The 27661-nt window shown below is 37.8% G+C and overlaps 1 protein-coding gene across 2 annotated transcripts in view; it reads left to right on the top strand.

Annotated features, from left to right (window-relative positions):
- LOC128864216 (uncharacterized) overlaps positions 1-27661 on the top strand; it is a 63423-nt gene that overhangs the window by 4626 nt on the left and 31136 nt on the right. Inside the window, exon 1 of one of the 2 annotated variants that reach the window (XM_054103788.1) lies at positions 8929-9035. The exons of the other annotated variant lie outside the window; for it this stretch is intronic. The gene's annotated coding sequence lies outside the window, so the exon portion shown is untranslated. Of the gene's footprint in view, positions 1-8928; positions 9036-27661 lie in introns of those variants that run through there. 2 annotated transcript variants of the gene reach the window in all.

Raw genomic sequence — 27661 nt, 5'->3', positions numbered from 1 at the left:
GATGCTGGTAGCTGATCTATTGAATCCAAACAGACATTTTGTGCTTTTAAGATTTCAGCGCTTTGGAGACACTGCAGTTAGTAGTCAGAGACCTTTCTATTGGTTTTCGCGAATACGCTCAAGTCAATCGTAATCTACAGTTCGTTTAGAAAAATGCTTATGTCCGCTACCACTCGCTGAAAGTCAAGCTCAGAGCCCTTCCTTACACACTCATCCTTCTTTCATTTTGCCTCCACTCCAAAGTGGCCGTTGGCCCAACAAAGTGGGGTGTTGTTGTGATTTTGGAACTAATTTCAGTTACATTTGCAGCGTCGAGTCTAAGTCTTAAATTAATTGTTCACCGCAGAGAAAAGTGTCACTACTTCATTGCTGGATTGCTTCTTGCGTATTTAAATAATAGTCAGTGGGATTTTCTGTTAGTTCCACGCACTTCAGTGACGTCCAGGTATACAGAACGCCATCCCACACAGTGCAAGTCTAAAGCTTTGTGAACTCTAATGAGCTGGCTATGAGTGAGAGTAAAATTAGCTCAAATATAAATCTGATAAAAGTTGGTCGAATTGTACGTTGAAAAATAGCAAATTTGTTGGAATAAGGCACCAAAATTACTTACCTCTTTTTATGTTATCTAACTTGAGCATATGGATGACTTGGACATCTGTTTGGCATTCGATTGAATCGGGGAAGTCGAGTGATTATCCTTCTCGTTTTCCGTCACGATAATGCACCACCTCACGCCCCAGCAGTTGTAGTCACAAAATTAATGGAAATAGGGTTCCAAATCTTTTCACATCCCCCCTTTCCGCCAGACTTGGCTCCCTCCCACTACTATTTGTTCGCCAATTCCAAGAAATTATTATTATTTGCTAGAGCGCCGGCCGGGAAAGCGCAAAGTGCCAAAACAAATAAGTTCCATGTTGGTCGATTTTCAGCTTTTAAATTTATATGCGGCCACGTGAGCGAATCAACAGTCGTGGTTTCATTAAATAGGCTTTGCCTCCATGTTCCTCTTGGTCGGTTTCTACAACGAGCGCCTTATGGGTTCCAGTCCAACGACATATTACTGATGTCATTAGAAGGTCTACGGGTTGTGTTACCAATCCATTTCCATTTTCGTTCACGAATCTGATCTTTGACCACTTCGAGCAAGGAGCTCGTCATTCGATATGCAGTTAGCAGGCCACCAGATACGCAGAATGGCTCTAAAGCGGCGATTTATAAAAGTTCGAATTTTTTTTTGGAGTATCAGATGCTGCCGTATCTTACTGTAGTGCAGTTGTGAAGGGGGCTCTATATCCCTCTAAATAAAAAACTGCAAGTCGTTGTAAACAGCGATAAGGCGAAATTTTGCCGCCTTTAAATGAGCATCAAGCCCAAAAGCTTTCCGCAGCGTCTGTTCCATATTGGACTGCTGCAAACCGTGTCTGACTTGTAGCAAGCGGCTGATATGGAAATGCCGCTTCTTCCAGCTAAATCTAAGATGTCAGCCCCATCGAGTGGATTGTGACCCTGGGCTAACAACCTATCGCTCCTCAAATGTAATTGTTACTGAACCGATTCAAGTAGCAGAATATGAGATGCCTCCTGTTTATAATTTCTTTTGTTTTCATATTAAGAAAGTAAAATCAAAATATTTGCAAAAATTAATTTTTTTACATAAGTTTAAAGAGTGACAGCGTCAATTAACTAAAATAACAAATATGCAAACCTTAGCAAAAACTATGAATTTCATTTAACTAATAAAATATAAAACATATGTTGAAGCAGGCAGGTGCATGCCACAGAGACGCTCATAAAGTCGAGCTCTCATGCAAAAACTAATGCTATATTTGGTATCAGGGTATGAAATGATAAAATAACCCCTATTATTTGTGCTCATTTCACCCTTAAAATTAATCAGTTCACATTTTCAAAAATAAGATTCCATTTTTAGTGCTTTGTTTGTTATGTAGTTTTGCATAATTTACTTATACCCTATGATCAAAAAGTACCGGGAAAGTTTAAATAAAACAAAACAAGTTAAATTTCAAGTAAATTTATTTTATCTCCTTCAAAATATGGCCCGTCAGAAGCAACACACATGTGCCAACGTTTAACCTACGTTAACATTTAAGGGATCGCCTTCAGCTCCTTCGTCGCATTCTCTTTGATCTCCTCTATCGAATGAAATATCCTTCCACGAAGTGGTAATTTCAACTTAGGCAACAAAACGAAGTCGCACGGGGCCATATCAGGTGAATACGGTGCTTGCACGATGGTATTCGGTCAAATAATCCAGCAATTTGGGCTCGGTGCGATGGCGGGTTATCCTCATGCAAAATCCAAGAATTGTCTGCCCACATTGCCGGCCGTTTGTAACGTACAGCATCTCTCAAACGCTTCAAAACGGATAAATAATATTCTTTATTGACTGTCTGGCCCGATAAAAGGTACTCATGGTGCACTACGCCTTGGCAATCGAAGGAAACAGTTATCATCACCTTCCCGGTACTTTTTGATCATAGCGTATATATATATTTGTAGTTATAATTCGCGCTTAAACCCTTTATTGGGTGTTTGGTGGTTTGCGTACGGTACAGAGAGACCTACAGTTAAGCCGACTTCGAACGGCAGATATTTTTTTATGAGGAGTTTTTTCATGACAGAAATACACTCGGAGGTTTGTCATTGCCTGCCGAAGGCTGACCGCTATTCGAAAATAATCTTTCTATCATTTTGGCGCTTGGTGTTTCAGGCACGGAAATTCGTGTCTATGCACTTCCGAATGGTAGTCGCACACCAACCCAATCGGCTCGTTAGCTAAGTGAAATTCAGATATTTAATACGAATTTTCATAATTTGATTAGTCTTCTAGCACCGACGGATTCCGCATTGTAGTTTTGAGCTGCAAAAGAAAACAGCACAGAAAACTGGTGGAAGTTTTCATTTGGCTTTATTTTTATTATTATTAATTCTTTTCTTTTTGTTTATTCACAAGTTACAAAACAAGTATATTAGGGAACAAAAAAAATCATAAAAACTCCCATTCAACGCTATTAAATTTCAGAGAATAGAAATTGTGACAATTTATGCCTGAACAAACATTTTTTAGTAACAAAAAAATGCCAGTCGATATTCATTTGACACCATCGAATATCTAAATTACTGTCAAAAGTTAAAGTTGCGCCAAAATAGAACTTTTGATAAATAAAAAATTCGTGTAAAAATGCAGATGACAAAGAAAGTGTTGAACAAATTAGTTTTTATTTTTTTAAAGGCAGGCTAAAACAGCCTTCAAAGCATACAAATCTCAAATCACGCTCTGGTGTTCGATATTTCTATGCAGAATTGTGAGCTAACAAGCAAAAGGCTGTTTTACTGTAGAGTAGAATGGGGTAAGATAGGTATGGGGGCACAATAGGTAGGTGGGGTTTTCGTCGCACTGTTTTTCCAGAGGTCACTCGTCTTATGTGAATTGAATACGTGGTGGGGAACAACGTTCGCGACTGTCATTTCGGCCGTCACCATTGATTAGTTATCCTAGTTCTGGCGTCGTGTAGTTTTTTGTGAGGTTTTCTCCGACATAGCATTTTTTTTATTCTACGGTGCAGTGCATTTAATGTATGTTAATATTTATCAGGTGAGTTTTATTTTACGTAGAAAATAATGCTGAACACGAATAATGTGTTAGTTTTTTGATATTTTTGCTTTTAAAAAAAATATCGACACCAACATAAAACATGTGCTTGGGGGCACTATAGGTCAGCCGTCTGGGGGCATTATAGGTCACTACTTTTAATTGAATAAAATAAATTGTAATTGTTTTTGCAGCGAAATGGTGCGTAATTATGTGCGAAAAACGCCGAAACGAAGTGAAGAAGACGTAAAAAACGCAATCGCGGCAGTCCGAGATGGCGCTAGAGTTCGATCAGCCTCTAAACAATTTAAAATTCCGTTCGAAACATTGCGTGCTCGCGTGATGAATTAAAGAAAAATTCCTAACTTTTATAACATGTGCAGTGTTCATACTCTATAAATAAAAGTTAAAACGTTAATTTCCAAGCCATGTACATTGTTCTTTTCCCCTCACATATAGTGACCTATAGTGCCCCCCGATTTTGAAAATATCGAAAAAAAGTACCTTTGTCTTATTGAATGCAGCTTCCAAAATAAGTCATTATAACCAAAATGTTAGCAGATAAATAACCTTTCAAAATCTTGCTTATTTTTCAAAATCAATGCAAAAACACCGTAGCAAGAGCTCTCCAAAAAAAAATGACCTATCTTACCCCATTCTACTCTATATAGTAAGCCACACAAAGCTCAAGGAAAACTTTATAGTTGATTGCGATATTCAATTTCAAACAATTGCATTCAGCTAAAACGAAACCAATGGACACACTTCTGCCATAGGCGTGCATTGTATTTGCAGGTACTAGGAAACGTAAATTGTAATTTAGAAGAATTTTATTGCTTGTAATAGACTGTCGGCGATGGAACGATGAGCTGTATGAGCTTTACGACGACATAGACATAGCGCAGCGAATAAAGATCCAGTGGCTACGTTGGCTGGGTCATGTCGACCGAATGAATACGAACGCTCCTGCTCTGAAAGTATTCGATGCGGTACCAGCTGATGGTAGCAGAGGAAGAGGAAGGCCTCCTCTGCGTTGGAAAGATCAGGTGGAGAAGGACTTGGCTTCACTTGGTGTGCCTAACTGGCGCCGGTTAGCACGAGAAAGAAACGACTGGCGCGCTTTGTTAAACTCGTCCAAAATCGCGTAAGTGGTTTTAGCTCCAATTAAGAAGAAGAAGAATAGACTGTCGTATTTATGCTTTAAATATGTCCAGGCCAACCTGGTTTCATAATTGGCGATGTACTCCTTGTACCCCCTAAAGTTATATGCCGTCCCCGCGTGGCTGATGATTTTTATAAGAAGTTTTGTAAAGATAGAAATGCAGTCGGGAATTTGCAGGAAAATACCGGTATTGGGTTATAAACAGACAACTGGAAGTGAATATTTCTATATGGAAGGCGGGAAAGGTTGCTGCCCAATTTGATGTCCAATATGATGGCCTTTTATCCAAAATGAAATAAGTTCAACACAGTTGGGTAAAGTAATGATGAAGTTCTTTTAGAAGCTCGCACGTTTACTTAAAGATGGGCAGTGCCGCTCTCATTTTACAATATTAAAAAATAATATATTTCTATCTTTGACATCATCACCTATGCAAAATTTAAGCAAATTATTATTATTTGAAAAAGGTGAGCTAAGAAGCTCCGAGAAATTGGTACTTCTTAAACAGTCAGGCTAAAAAGACCATTGTATTCGTGCTCTGAAGGCTAAAAGGGTATAGATAATCAAGGAGGAAAACAGGGAAGTAACAGGAAGAAAGATATAAAGAATTTCCAATATGAGGTGTTATTTTGATATTAAAAGAAAACTACTATTTTTTAATATAAATCATCGGATGTTTATTTCATTATAAAGAGGAAGGTATGCCGGTCAGGCAAATGACCACCACGACCACGCTTACAAAACAATATCCTTTTCATGAAATTTTCCATAACCGAATTGCAAAATGGCTGCCCTATGTCCGCGATAGCCTCACGAATTCCATCTTTGAGGTCTCGAATCGATCCTGGGCTGTTGGCGTAGACCTTCTCTTTCACGTGGTCCCAAACAAAAAAGTCACAAGGTGTTAAATCACAAGATCTCGGTGGCCAATTGTGATCACCTCTTCGAGAGATAACACGGCTCGGAAACTTTTCAGATCAATACCATCCAATTCCGGCCATCAAAAATTGTTAATCATCTCGCGATAGCGCAATCCTTTCACCTGTAATACCTGTTATTGGAAAACCCTTTAGAATAGAAAAGAGACAGAGATATCTATTCCTGTGAGAATTTTCCAGATTCTTTGACAAATCTGAAATTATCGTCCAGTTTGAGAGAACAAATATTACGCATTCTCATCACATCGGAACCCAAAATCCGTAGCTGTGCTTTAGCAAAGATATGACCCTCACAGAGAAAATATTCAGTACTATCCGCCTGCTCTAAACAAGACAGACAAATCGGGTCCTCAATGATTCCAATGGTGGTCATACGAGTATGCTGATACCATGGGTTGTGTCCCGTAACAAAGCCAACCATCAACCGATTGTCTTCTTTACGAAGTTTTAGAAAAAGTTCGACAGTTTTCAATTCGGGGTTGTCACAAAACACTTTGCAGTTCTACAGCGTTCTAGACTGAACCATCGCACTTTTTGAAAATTGCATGCATAATCGCTGATGCAATTCATGATTCCTGTAGAACTGATTCCGTTTATTGGCTGTGGTCCATGTGGGGTTACCGCTGCTATGCAGTTGGCCAATTCATCGGCAATTTCATTTCCTTGAAGTCATATGTACGCACCCATTATACATATATAGACGAGTACCTACATATTTTTATGCATACTTATACATAGTTTCATGAAATCCCCACAATTGTCTGAGCGTCTTCGATTTCCGACTTTCGGTCGTATGTCGCAAATGGTAGAACCGTTTTTACTTTGCAATGCTTCAATGGAATTCAGTTGATCCGTGTGCACCAACAATTTCAAATCGTGAAACAAAAGGTAATCAGCGGCAACAAATTATATGATCTTGAAAGTCAGAGCACAATCACGAGCTTGTAAGTAATCATTCCTCTAAAAACAGTGATCTTTTGGACGTATCCCCGAAGAAAAAAAAACGTTGAGCTTGGCTGCTAAAAATATAATGTTCTACTTTATTGATAAAGTGAAACTGAATCCGCCATAGGAACGGGGCCAACCTTCGCGTATGCAAATTTTAATAATATGAAGAGTCATGCAGACTCAGTAAAAAGTTGGTATGAATTGCCAAATTAACTCTCAGTATCTCTTAAAAATTATACAATTACATATAATTGATATTCGTATTTACAGCAACACTTATAAATGAATTATAAGCGTTTTTCACAGTGTTTTTATGACACGCGGTGTTGCGCTTAAATGAGAGAATTAGTACTTAGCGAGGTGATAACCGTCGGCCTTTTGTTTCCCAAATTCAACTGACCTAATAATAACCTTAATTCTTAAATGTAAGCTAGCCCTAAGCTCCAAAGACGCTGGTCGTGCACCTTATTGCAAGGAATCGTATTTCGTCGCGAGGCATAGCTCGCAACATTTTTGTGAGTCGACGTTTCCGCTGCCAACTGTTATTTTTTGCTTAGCTGGTCGCTCGTGTTAACTTATACGTATAAATGCAATCTTAATTATAGCAGCAGAGAAAAGGTAGCTGCTCTCTTTTCTCAATGCATTGCTCACAACAACTTTTAACTCGCATTGTTTGTCAAACTAACGGGAATGTAGATAGCATGCAATATTCAAGCTTCGTTGTTGGTTTTATACTTAAATCGTAGGTTTACTTTGTTCTCTAATTTAGATATTTAAATGAGTATGCAAACATACACTCATTTTTTTGAATTCTCAAATTACAACAATAAAGCATTGAGCCCACCGCAACTTTTACCTAACCAAACAGCATCGAATATTGAATGCCTTAAATTTTGAAGCGAGTCACACCAATAAGTAGACCATCTGCCTGTTACTTTTTGAATGGCATGTTGTTTAACAACAACACCAACAGCTCTCTTGCGCTCAAAAAAGTGACGGTGCGGTACGAAATGAATCGCTTTATGTTTAACCAACGTTTCGAATAATTAACAACCTACTTTCAATTTTGATTTGCTAATGCAAACGTATTAGCCGCTTAAGACTCTTGGGAGAATTCTGCATAAAGACTTCCACTTATTCACTTATAAGTCGACATTAACTCAGAATTTGGTATTTTCGGCAGCTCACCATCACTGCATTTATCTATTTTTATCGCATGAGACTAATTTTCATATCGGAACCAAATTGCTACATATGTTTGGAGTGTTATAGTTTTATAGTGTGTTCTCTTCTTGGAAAAAATGCTAGCTCATTATAAGTCGACCATACCAAATGATATACAGCCTGTGAAAATGTTTCATATTTCATATGAAAATAGAGCACAACTATTCAACACCTCCACAAATTATATATTTTACCTATATAAAATATATGTTTATTAGGCCGGGTCGATTTGTGGGGAGGCAAAAAAATCGCCCATTGCTCTGTGAAAATCATATTCTAGGGATCAAAATAAGAAACTTTGCCGAAGGAACCATACCTCTAAAACGAATTCTGATGTACCCCAATTTGGGTCGAACTTTTTAGTTTCTTTTCTCATGTAAAGGCCAAAAATGGTGATATTTTGAAATGATTGTATGGGGAACCCCCCAGGGGAGTTCCAGGGGGTGTGCCACTGGCATGGGCGGATCGGCCGTCCAAAGTTAGTGGGTCGGTCATACATTTGGACTCGATTGGAGCACTCTAAATGGGTCAAATTGGGATTTTTCGTTCGACCCAAATTGGGGGACATCAGAATTCGTTTTAGAGGTATGGTTCCTTCGGCAAAGTTTCTTATTTTGATCCCTAGAATACGATTTTCACAGAGCAATGAGCGAATTTAAATCAACCCGCCCTAATGTATATATATATATATGTATATACAGCTTACTTGCATTTTTTTAACAATTAAAGTTTTCGCCCAATTATTTGGACGAACTTATGTACACAGATAAGAAAAAATCCGCGAAAAAAACACGCATTCTCACTTTTTTATAGAGTGCAGAAAATGCCACACATTCGCCTGGTGAGAGTATACATAACAGTTTAAGAACAAAAAATAGGCAGCTCTAGAACAGGGGTAATGAAGCCAAAGTCTTAGAAGCCAATAAATTTTGAGCAATTTACTGGGGGGGTGGAGTTTTCAGCGCGGCGGTATTGTTGGCACATTTTTCTTCGAAAATGAAGGCGCAAACTAATTTGCAGTCAATAGTGAACCACAGAAATATTTACTATAAACTTTTTTCGACAGTACATTGAAGAATTGGTTGTGGGCGAGTTCAGTAAAATAACCTTTTAATGCCAAACAAGTTAATGCCTTTAACATTTAGAGGTAGGAATATGCAAAATTTGAAACCCACTAATTTTTTATAATTTCAATTTTCTCATTAAATCATAATTTTTCGAATTTTCCGACAATTCGACAATTTATGAAAAAACATGGAATGATGCGGAATTCCGGTAAAACTCAGGCAAAAAAACGCTGCTCATATGCAAAGTATATATTTATACGTATGTGTGTATATAATATATTAATAATGAAGAGTCATGTAGGCTGAGCAAGACAAAACTCAAAGGTAGGCCAACAACAACATATTGCAGAGAACTTTAATGAACGTACATACCTATATGAGAATGCCGCGTCAAAGTAGAAAAAGGTGATTAATTTGTGGAGAGCCAAAATAGAAAAAAGAAGAATCAATTTATTTGACGTGTTGAAATTTTTTTAGAATGTTCATAATAACTTCTGTATTTAAATTCGTCACAAAATTTTAATTTTCAAATTACAAATTTGAATGTAAGTAATAATTCGTTTCGTAATTCAATTTTGTGCTGACATCCGAACGGACACAGCGAAAGGAAAAAGAAAATAAAACAAATCAGCTCGCCTACTGCTAGCAGCTTTAATAGACTCGCCTTGAGACTGAGTGAAAAGTTGCTGTGAATTGTCAAATTAACTGTTAAATAGCATAAAACGGACAAAGAGAGAAAATATAAAAGCGAAATTAATGAAATTTTGATAAAAAGCACTTTTAGTATGATGTCAGTTAGCCACCCCAGCATAGATGCGATTTAAAACCATTAGAAATTTGTTGTTGATAACCGTAAATATTGGATTTTGGCTAATTATTCAGAAAAGATGCAGAACAATGTATGAAAAATATGATTCGCGCTATTGCTCAAATAGGTATCAAAGCAAGGCGAATCTAGTAAAGCCGGTATCGGTGAATCAGCTGATTTGGTTTTTTATTTTTTGCTTTCGCCGTGTCTTTAATTCAATTACTAAAGGTTTGTTCACTTGTGACATTAGATTTTTGGTAATCCCTTACAAGAGGTTGCTTTTAAGAAAGTGGAAAAAATTAGAACCTTTTGGTTAAAAATTGTAGCAAAGAAGTATTTTTTTACTTAAATGGAAACAAACTGCGAACGGTTTAAAAAATAAAATTTAATTAATATTTGAATGTAAATAACACATTCTAAGGGCAATGTAAATCTAGATATGTCCATATTTATGTGTATAAATACAAATATGGTGAAAATAGAAGTTATTAGCGGAAATTGCCAAGTCTGACTTTAAAACAAAAAATTGTGTCTCTTAATCCAAGATTATGTTTATGAATTAAGTTTTAGGTTTTCAAGCGGCCGCGAAGTAGCGATATTTCCCCAATATGAAGCTAAAGGATGATTTTTTAAGAGCTATAGGAAAGTTTTTCAAAAAAACACACGTAAAATTCGGAAAAATGCATCCAATTTTTATTTAAATCGATAGTACAGTCCATATAATTTAATGTTTGAAGATTAACATCTTGCATTTGGGCAAAAAAAAGTTGGATATCATTTCACGGTAGCGCTCACCATTCACAGCTACGTTACGATTCGCAGCATCTTTGAAGAAGTACGGTCCAATGATACCACCAGCCCATAAACCGCACCAAACTGTGACCTTTTCGGGATACATTGGTAGCTCTTGCAATTCTTCTGGCTGATCTTCACTCCAAAGTCGACAATTCTGCTTATTTACGTACCCATTGATCCAAAAATGAGCTTCGTCGCTGAACACAATTTTTCGATAAAAAAGTGGATCTTAAACTTTCTTAACAGAACATGCATTTTTATAATAAAATTCAATGATTTGCAAGCGATGTTCGTTGGTAAGACTATTCATGGTTAAATTAAAGACCAAACTGAAGATGTTTGACAGTAAAACAAAACACGAAACGTGCGTCAGCTGTTTAAACCAACTGTTCAAAAAGATAATAGCTAAAAAATCACCCTTTATTATGTTAGCTAAGCGAAATAGGGTCATAATAAATTCTTTCATGGAAGAAATGGATTTAACATACATTTATAATAATTGACTAAAACAAACTTTGGACTTATTAATACATCATTTTACTACGATTTGTCCACGTAAGCTTGCAATTTTGACTTCCAAGTCACGATTATTATACTATTATCAATTATATTCCTACATTCCTGTTTTGAGAAAAGCTTTTTGTCAATAAGCTTTCACCAGTAGCTGCCACATGCCGAATTGTTGTAGCTGGTACTATTTTTGCTAAGCCTCCTCTGGACACGTCATCCACCCATGTGAAGGTAGGTTCATCGGAAATAAGTGCCGTTAATCCCAACTTTCTTGTAATGAAGCTTACAATATTATCGATCGCGTCGGGACTATCCAATTATTCTCCCTGCTGTAACTCTTTGAGAAGTGGCAACTCTATGCAAAACATGAATTCGTTCAAAATCACCACATCATAAGAAATAAAGCTTTTTAAATTCTCCCTTAATATATGTATGTACATATCTCCTATCATGTCCTGACTTAAACGGTATGTCAGGGTGAATTCCATATCATAATAGTCCGGGACTTACCGATACAATTTCTTGAGCGAGTTGTTGCTCGTAAGAAGACTATTTTGAAAATGAAATGTGTTTTCTACGAATTTTACTTTTCTTCCACTTTTACTCAAAATTTCTAGTGCTAGCAACCCAGTGTCTTGCTAAGGGCGCCAATTTGTCAAGAGGGAACGCGGAAGCTGCTTACTGAGCAAACCTTTTATCATTGAATCATGGCCGTGTCCATGTGGCTGTCAGCCCAGAGTGAAACAAGGGGAATTCATTCTTTATTTTCTACTTTGCCTGTACTTTTCTTTAACAATCAAACAAAACATTGTTGTTGGCCTAGTGCAGCCACCTTTAATGAATGCGCCTTGGATCAAAGCAATCGAAAATGTGTGGCAGAGCTTGGCTGGCAGGATTGTCTACCGCTGGGCTAGCCGCGGAAAGCCACGAAAAGGAAGTTATATTCTATAATTAATCGGAATGATTACTTTTTTTAATAAAGAAAAATAAAAAATAAATAATAAATAGAAATAACGCAAAAATCTATGGAAAATAATGTGCGCTTGTTTCACCAACATTTTTTAAACGAAAACCAGCGTAGTCTCCACACTTTGCTTGGAAGCAACTCGTACTTTGGCCTTCCGATGGAATTAATTTAACCAAATAGGTACATATATGTATACATACGTATATTTTCAGCGCAGCGGGTGGTAAGAGCAAAATTTATTGCTTTCTTCTTTCTTTATACACTAAATTCAGCATCTGCAGCCAACTGTTAGTTGATTTGCAGAATGCATTATTGTCAAGTGCAAAATATGGTACTAAAGTGTTCAGGCAAATATTGGTGTACGCACACACTTATACAACTTAAACAAAATTTCAAATATATAGTGAAAATGAAGGCAACTATACAGCATTCACATATAATTATTATGACTACATTGTTTGCGCAATTAGTTGAAAATGTTTGTATGTATGCGTGTCGCTATAATTTAATGCTTGCATGTTGACTTTTGTATGCGCACACTTTGATCGGCAGCCGGAAGTGCGCCAACTGAGTTGCGTCAGCATTGTCCCTTTGGAACCTGAAGATATGCATTTCATTAACGAGCAACAATTGGCATGCGCTCGGCTGCAGCAAGAAGAGGCTGCATTGAATAAAACGCGCAGAAAGACAGAACAACGGAGGAGAGCGTAAATTTTGCTAAAATTGCAGAAATTGCATTGAAAGAATAGCACAAATAACTATGTACGGGTGCTGTGTAGGCGTACAACTGTACCCAGATTGGGGTTGTACTGCAACTAGCTAATAGCCAGCTTTCAGCTTTTCTTTGAGCAATCAAATTTAACAGTGACGAGCAAGTTTAATATTAAAAGTGAGGGTATTTCATTTTAAAACAGCAACTAGCGCAATTTTATGCAATTATCCGAAGCATAAAGTGTTGTATAATTTCAGGAAATGTTATGTCAACTTGTTGCCAGTAACTTTCAAGCAAAAAAAAAAACAACAAAAAAATTGCAAAACCTGGTATTTGCAACTTTTTAATAGCGAGCTGCTCAGCTCATCCAGTGTAGCATTTAATATGCAAAGTTGTTATTCATTAAATTATAATTTAACTATCAAGCGGCTTTGATCGCGAAACGCTACCTCAAACCTACTTACAGTTAGCATAAAATGGTATAAAATCAATTGCGTAGATTTCCCTTAACGTTTGCTAAAGTTTCGGTTTTCGATTGTTCACTCCTTAGAGTTAATGTTTGCAAAACCTGCAACACCAGCAAAGTAAATATATGTAAATGGCACAAAGTGTGAGCACCGCCATTACTGGCGTAACGTGCAGTCAATCACAATTTAATGTTATTTGATTTGCGATTATGCTAATCCCCTTTGGACTTTGAATTCGAAAGGTACAGCCAACCTTTTGGGCAGCACTGCCACTTTGGGCATTCTATCAACCCATAGAGATTTTTCTATCCACAACTCTGCTGGCTTATCGTTTTCTCCAAACTGGACCACGCATTAATGCCTCTAAGCTAAATGTTACAAGCACTCACACTCATGCGTTACATACGTATGCATGTATGTGTGTATGTATGCACGAAGATCCCTTCAATTACATACATTTAAAAAACCTTGTTTGCATATAATTCTGCTTCATAGGCATAAAGCAATATTTATAAGGGCAGTACCATTTGCATGCTAATAACTGGCGCTTTAAGAATTTTCGTTTGTTTTTGAAAATCAATATTTGTAAAATACACCAAAAGTCTATTATTAGCAAGTAACGCATTGCTTGCTTTTTCGTTTCTTGTCTGTGCCAAAGTATCAACTCTGCCATTAACATGGAAACAACCGCCATAAATATTTAGACATAAATAAAATGAATACAAATATATGCACGTGTATGTGTTTGGTACGTGCCGCCGGCAAAATTTCATGATTCTCAGTTGCCGATTGGTTGCTCTTTTCACTTCCCACGATAGAGCAACTGATTTTTTTTTTAAGCCGCTTACTGAGAGTCAATCTGTTGGAAATTTAACATGCACAGAATTACTGTTGCCATCGCAGTGCAATGAGAGCATAGCGACACAGCTTTGTAAGTATAAAAGAGTTGACAACAAAATTCAAAGTATTAAACATTTGCACGCTCAGTTTTCCCGCCTAAATACTGAAGAAATTTAATATTGCAGCAGAATGAAAATTTAAACAAATTTCAACCCTATTTTACTAGGTTAGGTTAGGTTATGGTGGTAGTCGGTCTACACGACCAACTCACTTAGACCTTACAGGTCCGTTGTGATACCACTGTGCTGCACGGGAACCCCATTTACCTTTCTTCGTGGAACCATTTTGTGGCTCTTATAAGCGTAGAATTGAACCCAACCCCACGCCAGACAGCTCTGTGAGAGAATTAAAAAAGGATTTACCTACACAACCTGCTCTGATTTTAGCTAGGGCTGGACAATTGCAAAGGAAGTGCTCAACTGTTTCTTCCTCTTCGCCATCTCTACAACTTCTGCAATATTCATGGGAGAAAACGTCGTCTTGAGGAATGCCTGCCAAATAGCCAATGACCGGTTAAACAAGCCACGATCTTCGAGCTCTTGTCTCTTGAGAGGCTGAGCAATTCCTTTGTTCTTTTCTTGTTTATTTGCGGCCATTGTAGCCTAGCTTTTACACATGTTTCTTCATCTCTCCATGACCTATTGGCCTCTCGGATTATGTTGTTTTTTATTATTAGTTTACTTGTAGCCATGACCAATTGTACTTTTATCACTGAGCAGTTGGAGAGCAGTACCTTTTCTGGTAGCTCATCAGCTTTACAGTTTCCCTCAATATCTCTGTGCCCCGGAACCCAAATAAGGCAGACCTTGAATACGACACTAATATCATTTAGGGCTGCCCGGCATTCCTATGCAACCTTCGATCTGAGTATAACCGCGTTCATTGATTTGATGGACGAGAATATATTTATAGTCGTTTTTGTTACGTCTGTATAAAAATTTAATTCTCCCCTTCTCCATGACCTTGGTGTCTTCGAAGGTGAGTCTAAGAGTAAAGTAGTCTATTTCTTGTTTGTGACTATTCAGAGAGTGCAAAATGGAAGCGTGGCCAAACCACCGGTCTCTCCATAGCGCCATACTTTTGAGTCTGAGCGCCGAGGCGGCGGCCACATGTTTCCGTACCAGATTTAGGGCAGGTAAATTGATTAGCACTTCCAGCGCTTATTTTTACTAAGATATTATAAATTTCTTTGCAAAACGGATTTTTGTAACGGCCTAAAGAAATTTATGTAGATGTGGTTATGTAGCGGCAAAGTAACGTAAGACTGAGTATTGTCGAGGCCCTATGCTCCCGACAGGAATGAACAAGGAAAAAAGTTTTTGTTAGTTTGTTTGTTAGTGACGATCTCTCATATTCGTTGAACAATCAAATGAGTGGCACTCTACCTTATATTTTTTGACTTTGCAAAATCATTTGATTCCGTAGAACGCAGCTTAATGCGGAAAGCGATGAGATGCAGCGGCAAAGTCATCCCACGCTAGATGGTAAGCGAAAGAATCCCAGTTGAAAAAGACATACGCCAGATACGACCCTTACCACATAACATCGTTCTTCTAGCGGTACTGACATCGGCACTCAAAATGTAGAGAGGTATACGCTGGGATCCAGCAGATCGTCTAGAAGATTTAGACTATGCAGATGATATCTGCTCACCAGCGCATACTCATACTGATGGACAAACGAATTTGAAGGCAGTAAAGTGGATTTGAAAATAGATAACGCAAAAAAACAAATATCAGATGTATTTGATATCTGTTGGATGATATTCGTTTTTGGTAAAAAATTCATGAATAATCTTAGAACTGTGCGTCTGTGCGTTATCAGGGTGTAAAATCCATGAGTGGTTTTTCGCAAATCTTTTCTTTTTTGGCGAATTGCTTCACATAAACCTCTCCTATCGCCCACACTTTGTTTATTTATTTAATGATTCGATCCTAACACAGCAAGGATAAAAATTATAATTATTAGCACTAGTCACAATAGGTCACAATTTTCATGGTAAGATTTACAAATAATGGCCTTTATTAACTGTCTGACAGTACTGTCTGTTGTAATCCCCAAAACCGGGAGCACCGTTTTTTTGACTGAAAACGGCATGCTTTTTTAGGTATTGGTTCTTTCGGAGCACTCCACTCACTCGCTTGATGTCTGGATTGCGTGTTGTACTCATAAACCCACGTTTCGTCTCCAGTAATGATAAGTTTGAGGGGTGTTGGGATGGATTCAGCCTTGGAAATCATAAATTTTTTGCATGAAATTCAGGTGCTTTGGGACCAACTTTGCAGCAATATTAAGCAAACCCAAATCATTAACCACAATGTCTTGAAGTTTCCCAATATTTCATTTGATTGAATACGCTTTTAACGAAAAATTTAATTCGAACTCATTGTCAATAGAAATTTCAAGCAATTGCGATAAAATTTGGGAGGAGTGTTAATCACAGACGTGGCAAACCTAACAAAAGGAAAAGAGCACTCAAATCAGTTGACGTAGAGCGTCACCTCACGGTTGCTATGCGAACTTTTTGATCAAGCTGGTGTATGAGTAAGAGAGTATGAGGCAAGAGAGAGAGACTGAATTGGAGGAGGATTGTTGATGAAGCTATGGTCCACCGCAGACGGTAAAGCTAAGAGAGAGAGAGAGAGGTGTATGAGTATATACTTTCATTTACATAGAATAGAATAATATAGAATAGAAATTATGAACTTTAAATTGCCACCATTTTTCCGTTACACAATAATATTTTAACATAAATTCGTTTAATTAATTTTGAGCTCACGACCGATTTAAATTTCTTTGCCTAACACCTTTACGACAAACTTAAATTTTCAAATTTAAATTTCACTTCCATATACAGGCAACTTCGATATGCATTGCAAATGAGTATATGAATGAATTTTCAACACATAAACACCAGTGAACGGTGAAAATATAGTAATACCTACATATGTACTTATGCAACAGGCAAAACAAGCACTGTGTTTGGCTTACCTCTCCGGAAATATCCATAAACAAAACAAAAAATGTTTTATCTTTTAGCCAAAGGCACACTCAAAACTGACAAATAACAACTAATATTTCACTTTCACTTGGAAGGTAAGATAAAACCTGGCATATCCAATCCACTCCCACTGAGCATATGAGTATTCGCTTCTAGATAGTCACACATACGCGTGCAACTACTCATATACATACCTACGTGTGAGTATGTTGTACCTGCAATTATTAAATGCCGACCATGGCGATAAGTATCCGTCTTCCAACCTTTTTCTGAATGAAAAAAGGCGCAAATGAAGTGCTAAGAGAAAACAATTGGAAATGGCCAATAGTTAAACGCACCAAAACGTTTCTAGAAATGACAAGGGTGTCACATTCTCACCTGCAGATACACAATTTTTTCTATATTGTCTATTTATTTTCATGTGGGCTTAACACATTCATACTTGCATACTCACATATACAAATGCAATACGAAATGTTTGTTTAGTGTGTAGAAAAAAGTAACGTCTTGGGTAATTTTGCCACGCATACAGAGCCTACATTTGTCAAAAGAATGAACCAAGACACAAACTACAAGGAGGGCAAGTAAATAAGACATAATAAAATATTGTCATATATCAGGTAAATATGACGTAAATTGGCTTCAGAAAAGGTGTGACCGCGGTTTTTGGTGCAGGCATTAAGATTTGTTCAAATATTCAAGACGAGTCACAACAAAATGCGTAGATGACTCGACGACCCTTCTGTTAATTCATGGTTTTACTTGAACTAAAACCTTACACAACTGAATTAACATTTTCTTGTTCAAAATTTGCTAAAAAGAAATCAAATACCAAATAGTTTGTTTCATAATTAAACTAAAAAAAATCAGTAGTTCTAGGACTCCTCAGTGGTGTGGGCCAATCAGATAAAAATAGTAGTATTTTTACATACATACATACGCCTTACTTTATTAAGTGGTTATATACAGTAAGAAGGCCGAAAAAAGGGAGTAAAAATGTTTATTCGGAAAGGAGCTACAGCTGATTCCAGAAGCTCCTCTCAAAAAAGACGTTTTACGGTGACCGCTATATCTCTGAACTGGATCCTCTGAAATTAAAAAACCAAACAGATTTCGTTAAAGTAATTTTAAATCTAGTACAAATTTTTTTGACAAAATGGCGGTTTCTCAAAACAGAAATCGATTTCTGACCAAAATTTCGACCTTAAATTGTTTATAAAAAAAATATTTATCGGTGCGAAAAAATCTTCTATTAAGGGGGCAGATACCTGTAAACGGGCATATTTTCCCTGAGTTTTATTAAAATTATTTAAAATTAAGAAGTCAATGAATTTTTTTTTTCAAAATTGGTATACAGTTTATTTATTCATTAAAATAATATAAGTTTTCGTTTTTTTTTTAATCATTTAAAATGGCGGATGTACACTCAATTCTTCCAGGAAGGTCGCAGCGGGGCTTCTCAATCGGCGGGCATTGTAGCATCGGCGTCAGTGACCTGAATACAAAAAACCAAACATTTTTTTGTTTATTAATGTCATAGTTTCTATACGAATTAAAAAAAGTGGAAAAAAATTTCGCGGAATAAAATCCTTCAAAAAAAATTAATTATGGGGCGAATTTTCCTACTATTTTTGCTTAGAAAAAAATATTTTTTCGAAAAATTTTCGAAAACTTGTAAATTTACTAAGAAAATAATATCATAAAAAAGATGTATCCAAATTTTAGGGAGATTGGTCAATAACTTTTCAAGTTATCGTTTACGTCAATTCGGAAAATATGGTTTGGAGAAAAAGGCGTCTAAAGTCGGCAACGTAACTATACCTCTCCCAGCGCTCGAACGCAAAGAATAGAGTCGTCACAGTGACGATCTATAATATAAGAAATACTTAAATTTACGTTCTAAAAATTTTGTGACATATTCTTAAAGGATTATATTAAATTAAAAAAAATTTTTTTTTTCGAAATTTGACAGGTATCTGTCCCCTTAATTACTAAAAAATATATTCAAGAAGCTCGTATTAAAATTTTAGACTAATCGGTTTAGTCGTTTTCGAGCAATGTTGGCCACCGACTTTGAAAACACCATTTTGAAAAAAAGTGTTTAAAGTTTGAAAAGCACTTTACATAGGTTAAAACCACCTACATATCTTTCTAATAAATTCTCACTGCTTAGATCTGTATAAATCGGAGGTATAGCCTGAGCAACATCTTCTGGTTATGGCTCATATTCATGTTCCAAAGTGGATAATTGATTGACAGCTGCACCATGAGTCTGAGCACTTATCGTGTTGCGGTTTTTCGTCAGTTGAACAATATATATGTATATATATTTTTGAAGTGAAACTTCTTAGCATCCATGGACCAGCCAGAATGGGGAGTAAAATTTAAAGGCCATGCAACGTTTTAGGCATTTTCGTTCCGCGAGAGAGAAAAAAGATATTGCGTAGAGGAAAAGGAAAGAGAGAGCTATACCTTATATATATATCTTAGATACACCATTCCATTTCTCCTGAGTTGTTCCTTGCGGTTTCTAATTTTTAGTGAAAATAACACTGCCTTCTTTTTGGCGCTTTTTTGTTGGTGCAAACTTGTAGGAAATATATTTTTGGTGCCTACTTTTTGGCGTTATATTTCCTTGATGCCTACTGTTTGGGGCGTTTTAAGGGCCCAAGTTTTTTGGAGTTTTGTTTTTTTGCTGAGTACTTTTTGGCACTTACTTCCGTTTCCTGGCTAGTGCTTGTGCGTACTATAAAATGCTATCCATTCCGGTGTCGAATTTATTGGTATTGCCTTGCGGTAATTTGTGCCGTTGCTGCGGTCCTGGAATCGTTGCGTTTGTGCGGGTAATAAACGCTCGGAGTAGTGCGCGTTGTTGCCACGGCTTGTGTCCGCCGACCCGTTGTTTCCGTTGTTTGTAAATTTTGCCTATTTGTATTCTCTGCAAATGTTGTGAATTTGTTTAGATATATATTCTTTCTCTCTCTCTCCCTCTCATTCTCTCCCGGCTCCCCCTCTTTGTTTATCTGCCTTGAAAGTTTCACTTCTGTTATGTGTACTACGCTACACGCACTTTTTATTTCAACGGAATAACAATTTCTCCTTATTGCTAAGCCATAATAAACTGTCAACTTATCGATCATCTTTCCAGTAAGTTTGCCTTTTCCACCGAGAGTTTTTTTTCCTTTTTTGTTTTCAACTGTTTAAACATTTTTTTTAACACAATCTCGGAGTCGCGTGCCCATTCGTTTCTGTACGTGTCCAATACATTTTTTTTCCCCTGGAGTCACCGTCTACGATCTAATTTTTGTACATGACTCCAAGTTTTTCCAATGAACGTTGGAGCATTTCGACAACTGAATCTACTTCCACTTTCCCAGAAGAACCAGAATGATTTGCAGTAGTTTTATGTTCTGCATATCATTCATCGGTATCGAGTTTCTTCCTCCAAGTTTCCCACTGTTTGCAGTAGGCACTTTTTACAATAATATCAATGATTTGCCAGAATAGTATCCGATCAATGATGTCACACCGTACAAGGAAGTAAACCCTCTCTTTTTCCATGTGTCATCGCCAGATTCAGTTAATTCTGTCGAATGTTCATCACCTTGATGTTCGGAAGTCAAATTCTTTTTCTTCAGCCTGTTGAAAAAGTTTTTCAGTGTCCGTTTTTACACTGCAGTGAATATTATTCATTATTAAATCGTAAGTGGGCTGTGACATAAAAGCTCGAATGTCCATTAATCTACAAAATTTTACTGCACCTTTTAACCCTAATCCGAGAACTCTCATGACTCTCAAAAATCGTCGATGTATTTCATAAGAGTGCTCGACAAAAGGACTATAATTTATGTTACGATCTCCTAACTTATAACACTGCAAAACAATTTTAAAACCAAGTCCTCGTTCAGAAGCAGTTTGAAACTTAACATTTCCGTCAAAGATCTTACATTTCACATACACAGAAATTGCTGCAAACACTGTTATCAAATATAAAATACGATACTCAAGAGACGGATCACGCGGGACTGAGATTGCCGCTTGTTCTTTAAGTTTTTTCGCCGAGGCACTGCTGTTTTTGGATTAAAAATATTTTTGCGCTTTTTTGTTCTCGACTTGCGTATGTTAAGAGATATTCTCATTTATCTAGAAGACTTCATTTTCACGAAAAAATTAAATAAAATAATATGAACGAACTCACAAGTTTACTGCTTGGCTTAGTTGCTTATACCACTACCACTCTCAAATATATTCTAGTTTGGGGAGAGCAAATAAAAAATTTACTTTTCAGGTATAAAAAAAACAATAACACACTGTTGCTTTACGCATCTAAATACATTACAAGGTAACATTACAATAAGCAGGTGCATAAAAGGGACAGCGTTCCAGGTAAGCGCTGGCGCTCTGGCCTTATACTTTCAAGCACTTTTCAAATTTGCGTGTAACTTCGAAAATATCCACTGGAACGATATTAAATTTTCTGTGTGTATTCTTAAATATATGTAACTTAAGAAAAAAAAATAAAAAAAATCGATTTTTTTCATTCTAACTGTACCATATATAACCCCTTAACAGCCCGATTTTTGTATTGTATTGAAAAAAGAAAAATTGTTGCGAAGTAAAAGCAATGTAGTTGTTAGACTTTGGTTGCAGCTAAAATTCATTCATCCACCGATCCCTAACTATGCCACATAAGAGTGCATAGTTAACTTAACCTCTAAAAAAATATTTATGTTTGAAATTATTACCATGCGCTTGTGTTTTTACCCATTAAATGTAGGGTTAAACGCGAAGCAATCCAACCCTTCTTGCACTTTCCCTCCACAAATTACGCTATTTTATTCACTTACCACATTTTCTGTTGACATTCACTAATGCTTCACGGCACTTCACCACCTTTTTTATTAACCAATTTTATATTATTAACATATTTTTCAAGTTTTCCTATACAATTCCATTTAAACAGAAATATCTTCTTACGATAATACACTCCCAACCTCGACATGTGCTATGCGTAGTAGTTGTTTTTTATTATATAAATGCGAACGTGTGCGGGGTGCAAAAAATGTAATCAAAATGTAAGACTTGTGCCACCACCCAATGTGCATTAACTTAGTTCAGTTCATTTCATTCATGAATTCCCGTCTTGCTTTAATGTGCTCACAAATATACAAGGTACAGGGTGGTCCGCATTAAGGAATAAACATTAACGGTATATAAACACATAAAAACCTACTGCAATGGATTCGTGTAGCACTTTTTTTTAATTTTTAAGCTGGATTCAATATCTTTAGTTTTCCTTGTTCACTCCTCTCGGGAGCATTGGGCCTCGACTAGACACTTCCATAGTACTCGTACACGGTTCGGTGCTGTTGTTTTTGCCCCGTCCCGTGAGATGTCGGCATCTGCTAGTTCACGCAGCATCGACCTTCTCCAAGTGCGTTTTGGTCGACCGCCACCTCTGCTCCCTTGCGGGTTCCAGTCCAGTGCCATTCTCGTGATGCTGTCTGGTGGTTTTCTCAATGTGTGACTTATCCTTCGCCACTTTCTGCATTTGATTTGCCTAAGGATGAGTTCCTCGTTCGTTCGTTCGTTAATCTCCACAGTGCGTCGTTACTGACTGTGTTTGGCCAGAATATTCTGCAGATGATGCGAAGGCATTTGTTGATGAAGGATTGTAGCCTCTGTGTGATGGTGTTAGAGACCAGTCATGTTTCGCTTCCGTACAACAATACGGACTTCACGTATGAGCCGAATATTCGTAGTCTAGTGCGCCTGGATATTTGCGAACTCCCCCATACCGTATGCATTCGCCCGCTTTGTTCAGCCTGCAGTTGACATCTTCATCTGCTCCACCATCTGCCGTGATGATGCAGCCGAGGTAGCAGAGGCTTTCGACGAATTCTATCGGTCATCCTTCGACCAATATCTGTCTTGCGTTATTGTGATTAACTCTCAGGGCCTGGGTCTTGGCGATGTTGACCTCCAGTCCGACAGTGCGTGCCAGCGCGACTAGTTTGTCCGCCTTCGCTTACATGCCAGAGAGTTTGTGAGAGAGGAGGCAGATGTCATCGGCGAAGTCGAGGTCCTCAAGACGTCTGGTGAAACTCCATACGATGCCTTTTTTGTGCAGGGTCAGTTGGCTCATGACGTCATCAAGAACGATGGCGAAGAGAAGGGGCGACTTTGCCTTACGCCTGCGTAATATCTTACCACAAACTTAATGTGGCATTTAATAATGCTACGCATTATGTACATGGGATTGGTAGATATGAGCCTATCTGTGTGGCGACCAAAGATACTGTGTTGCAGAAATTGCATATTTATGAGCAAACTTCCTATATTCAAATTACTTGCCTATCTGTTAGAGAAGTTGATACCAGCAAGCTCTCGGAGCTACAACAGTTTCATTGTTCCAAAATTTAATTACCTGAAGTCATCTAGACTATTTTTCATTTACGCTGTTGAAGTATGGAACTCATTACCTGGCACTGGGAAGACTGAACTTAACACATTCAACTACAAGGCACAAGTCCATGATTATCTTAAAAACGTTTGATTGCATGGAATTAGGGAAGTAAATTGTTCTCTTTATTCTCTGATAAATAATTTTGTAATATTTGCCTTCTTAATCTACCTTTTTTTCTAACTATGAAAGCCGTATTTTTATTCTTTATTTTTTTATATTTTATTATTATTATTGTTAAGTTATTTTGTGTTCTGCATCTGGGGATCTCCTTCCGTTTACGGCTTCCCGACTAGTGTAGTGTCTTTCAGACTGAACTGATGTCAATAATGAAAGCCGCCACACTGGTGCGGTGCGAAGCTATACCTGGAGATGATATCTACATTTTCACTGATAGCCACATGGCGATAAAATCCCTCACCAAGCAGTCGACAACCTCCCATGAAATGTCGCACATCTTTGAGCGAGCTGTCTGAGTCATTTCAACTAAAGGTAATATGGGTTCCTCGCCATTGGTACATTGAGGGTAACTGCAGAGCCGATGAAGTAGCGAGACTTGGCGCCAAGCTGACCGAAGCATAAACGAATAATGCCATAAACATACCCTTACAGACGTGTAAGCTACTTTCTTCTTCTATCCTTGAGTAAATCGTAAGAACAGCGAATGAAAGATGGCGTAATGAAACACCTACAGAATCGGCCTACAATTGTGGCTGCCTCTCAATGCTAGACGCACAGAATCTTTGCTAAGCCAAAATAAGCACAGTCTGGGCACACTGATCTCATTTATAATAGGTAATCATAGTTTAAGCAAACACATGACTTCGGCAGAAGCTGTCTGGATGAGGGCTAGGGCCTGCTCTATCCAGACGTAGCGTAACTATTTTAGGTAGACAATTTTTTTATAAATCGGAAGAACTCAGTTCTGCAGAAATCAGGAATATTCTAAGATTTTTGAAAAGCACACACTAGTTTTAGGAGAGACAATGACAAGATTAATTTCACCCCAAATCTCCTGTCTCTCTTTCTCTGTTGTTGTTGTTAAAGCAGCATAAACAATCTCCATACATATACTGTGGATGCTGCTGAAATGACAGTCCTTGGCCGGATATAAATCCGGGTCGTTCCGGTTACGTAGAACCGACTGCCTCTGTCTCTCTCTCTCTCTCTCTCTACCTCTCCCTACGTTTACACTAGTTTCTCGACAGTTACGTCCAAACTGACAGCCGCTTCAATGAAGAACGCCGAACGCATGAATTAGTCTTGAGAGAACAGCTGAGTCCAGACAGCGTAACCAATAACATGTGTGTATCAAAAGACTGTTGGAATGCAGTTAAAAGCTTTGCAAATAGGCTAATGCTGCACCTGCAATGCGCGGAGTGGCAACGCAAAACGCAGAGAAGAACAAATCAGCTCTCGATAGGAGCTGGACTGTCTACGAACTGACGACAAATCACAGACGGTCGAGTCATGTGCTCACAACGGCAAAAGACGGTATAATATTACCGCAATATCTTTGCGGCAGATGTAAAAGAAACCTAGATGGCGTATAACATCCAAACGTCCATGTGAGAGAAACCTGAGAGCATGTCCCACATACGACTGGTATGAGACGAGCCTATAGCATAAAGCTGGCTACAAATATGATGGACCCAGACGTGGGTGAATAATATTGGTCCATTTAATGGACACCATTCTGACGCTTCTCGAACTAATGCAAGGTAGTTCCTTGGAGGGAGTCTCCAGAGAAGAGGAGGAGGGATTGTTTTAGTGCCTACACCATTCGGCGCAGTTGACGACGGTCGCTGTAAGTGCGAAGGCATTTTGACCCACCCACCTCACCCTCCAAAAAACAACTCACAGCTGCAACAGTAAAAATCGCCTCGTGAAATATAATAATTTAAAAAATATATATATTTTTTTGTTATATATTTATGTACCATTATTTTAGGGGAAACATTATTTGGAACTGTTTTATTTAGTGATAGTTTTGGTACCTTCACTGACTTATTTTCCCTCTCTCTATCTCTTTCGCTCTCTCTCTCGCTCTCTGCGTATGCACTAGTTTCTCAACAGTCACGTCCAATCCCAGAGCCGCAAGGATGAAAATCATTTTAAGAAACGTAAAGTTTGAGGAATTTGTAACACCATTCCGTTTTGAAATAAGTTTAGCATTGCCCTCCAACGTGTTTCATTCAATATCAGACTTGGAGCAATATAAAATCTATCAATTATCAAAAAAATTTGACTCAAAGCTACACCTGGATTTGGACTACCCTGTGCATATCTATACGCGCATATAAACGTGAGCTTCACACAGATATTCAGCTTGTGTGTAACCGTGGCATTACCAGAAATGTGAAAGCACTTTGCAACTTGTTCGTTCAGCAATATTCTTATGACAACTCTAAATCCCATCAAAAACGCTATGATTAGGTAGCTGTTTTATCTCTTTCGGTCTGCCAAGTGCGATTCGCTTAAATCTATGTAAGTGCCAAGACTTTTTGCTGTTCTCAATAGCGAAAAATAATTTTACAACAGTAAAATGCATTTCCAATAACTGCGTACGGCAGCAGCTTTAAAATATGCTCAGATATGTAAATATGTAAATGCTTGTAGTTGTGTAACATATATAAGTACGTAGGCATAAAGTCCTTCCATCTGCAGCAAAAGCACTGTCGCCTCATGTACGGAAAACAACCTCAAGCAGCAATTTTTTATGCATTTTTTAGTAGTTCGGACATGCATAATCCTAATTTGAAAAGTACCTACACGAGTGACAACACCAGAATTTACAACACCCGTTCCAACTTTCATCAGACAACACATCTGATACACAAAATACGCATAAATATTTTAGTAAAAATTTTTGACACAAGTAATATTGTAGTTTTGTTGTGGCATTTCTAGTGTGCCTTTTTGCATGTATGTAGGAGTACGAGGTGTGTATCGCGAATTTTGAATTTTCACAGGTCCTCATATCCCTCACAGCCATTTTGAATGTTCAGTTAATGGTTGACAGCTGCTTTGCTTGCACGTGTTTCGGGTCGAGTTCGATTTTTACCTATTCAAAAAGATGGAGCAAAGAACCTGCATCAAATTTTGTGTAAAAACGAATTTAAGTGCGCGGTTGCATTCCGAATGTTGACTCAGTGCAGTGTCATACGGAGAAGATACTTTGGACCAAAGCAACGTTCATCGGTGGTACAAAATGTTCTCTAAAGGCCCAGAAGATGGGAACGACGAAAAGCGTCCCGGACGCCCGAGCATTTCAACAATAGACGAAAAGATTGATAAAGTGTAGAAAATGGTATTGGCCAATCGTCGAATCACCGTTAGAGAAGTTGCTGAGGATTTAGACATATCGATTGGCTCGTGCCATTCGATTTTTTTCAATGATTTGGGCATGACACGGCTCGTCGCAAAATTCGTACCAAAACTGCTCAATTTCGACCAAAAGCAGCATCGCATGAACATTGCTAATGAGATGTTGGTATCTAAACTCTGTCCGCCTCGACCCAAATTTGCTTCAGAGGTTCATAACTGATGACGACTCGTGGGTGTATCTAAACCAAAGCTCAATCATTTCAATGGAAGCTGCCGCACGAACCAAGACCGAAAAAAAACGCGCCAAGTTCGGTCGAATATAAAAGTTTTGATTACCGTTTTCTTCGATTGCAGGGGCTTTGTGCATTTTGAGTTCTTGCCACAGGGTAAAACGGTCAATAAGGAATATTACCTGCAATCCGCCAGAAACGCATCGTTGCTTGTGTGTGACTTTTTGGCCAAAAACAACACACTAATGATGCCACAGCCACCGTATTCCCGTGATCTGGCCCCCTGTGACTTTTTCTTGTTCCCGAAACTGAAGAGACCCATGACAGGACGACGCTACGCTACGTTGACGAGATAAAGACGGCATCGAAGGAGGAGCTGAACAAGATAAAAAAAAAAGATTTTTTGAAGTACTTCACAGATTGGAAACAACGTTGGCAGAAGCGCATAATATCTCATGGGGATTACTTTGAAGGGGACAAAATAGATATTAATGAATAAATAAATAATTTTTGGAAATTCGCGATA

The sequence above is a fragment of the Anastrepha ludens genome, chromosome 2, assembly GCF_028408465.1.
Source record: "Anastrepha ludens isolate Willacy chromosome 2, idAnaLude1.1, whole genome shotgun sequence".
Taxonomy (NCBI): Eukaryota; Metazoa; Arthropoda; class Insecta; order Diptera; family Tephritidae; genus Anastrepha; species Anastrepha ludens.
This window is presented reverse-complemented; position numbering and strand designations above follow the sequence as displayed.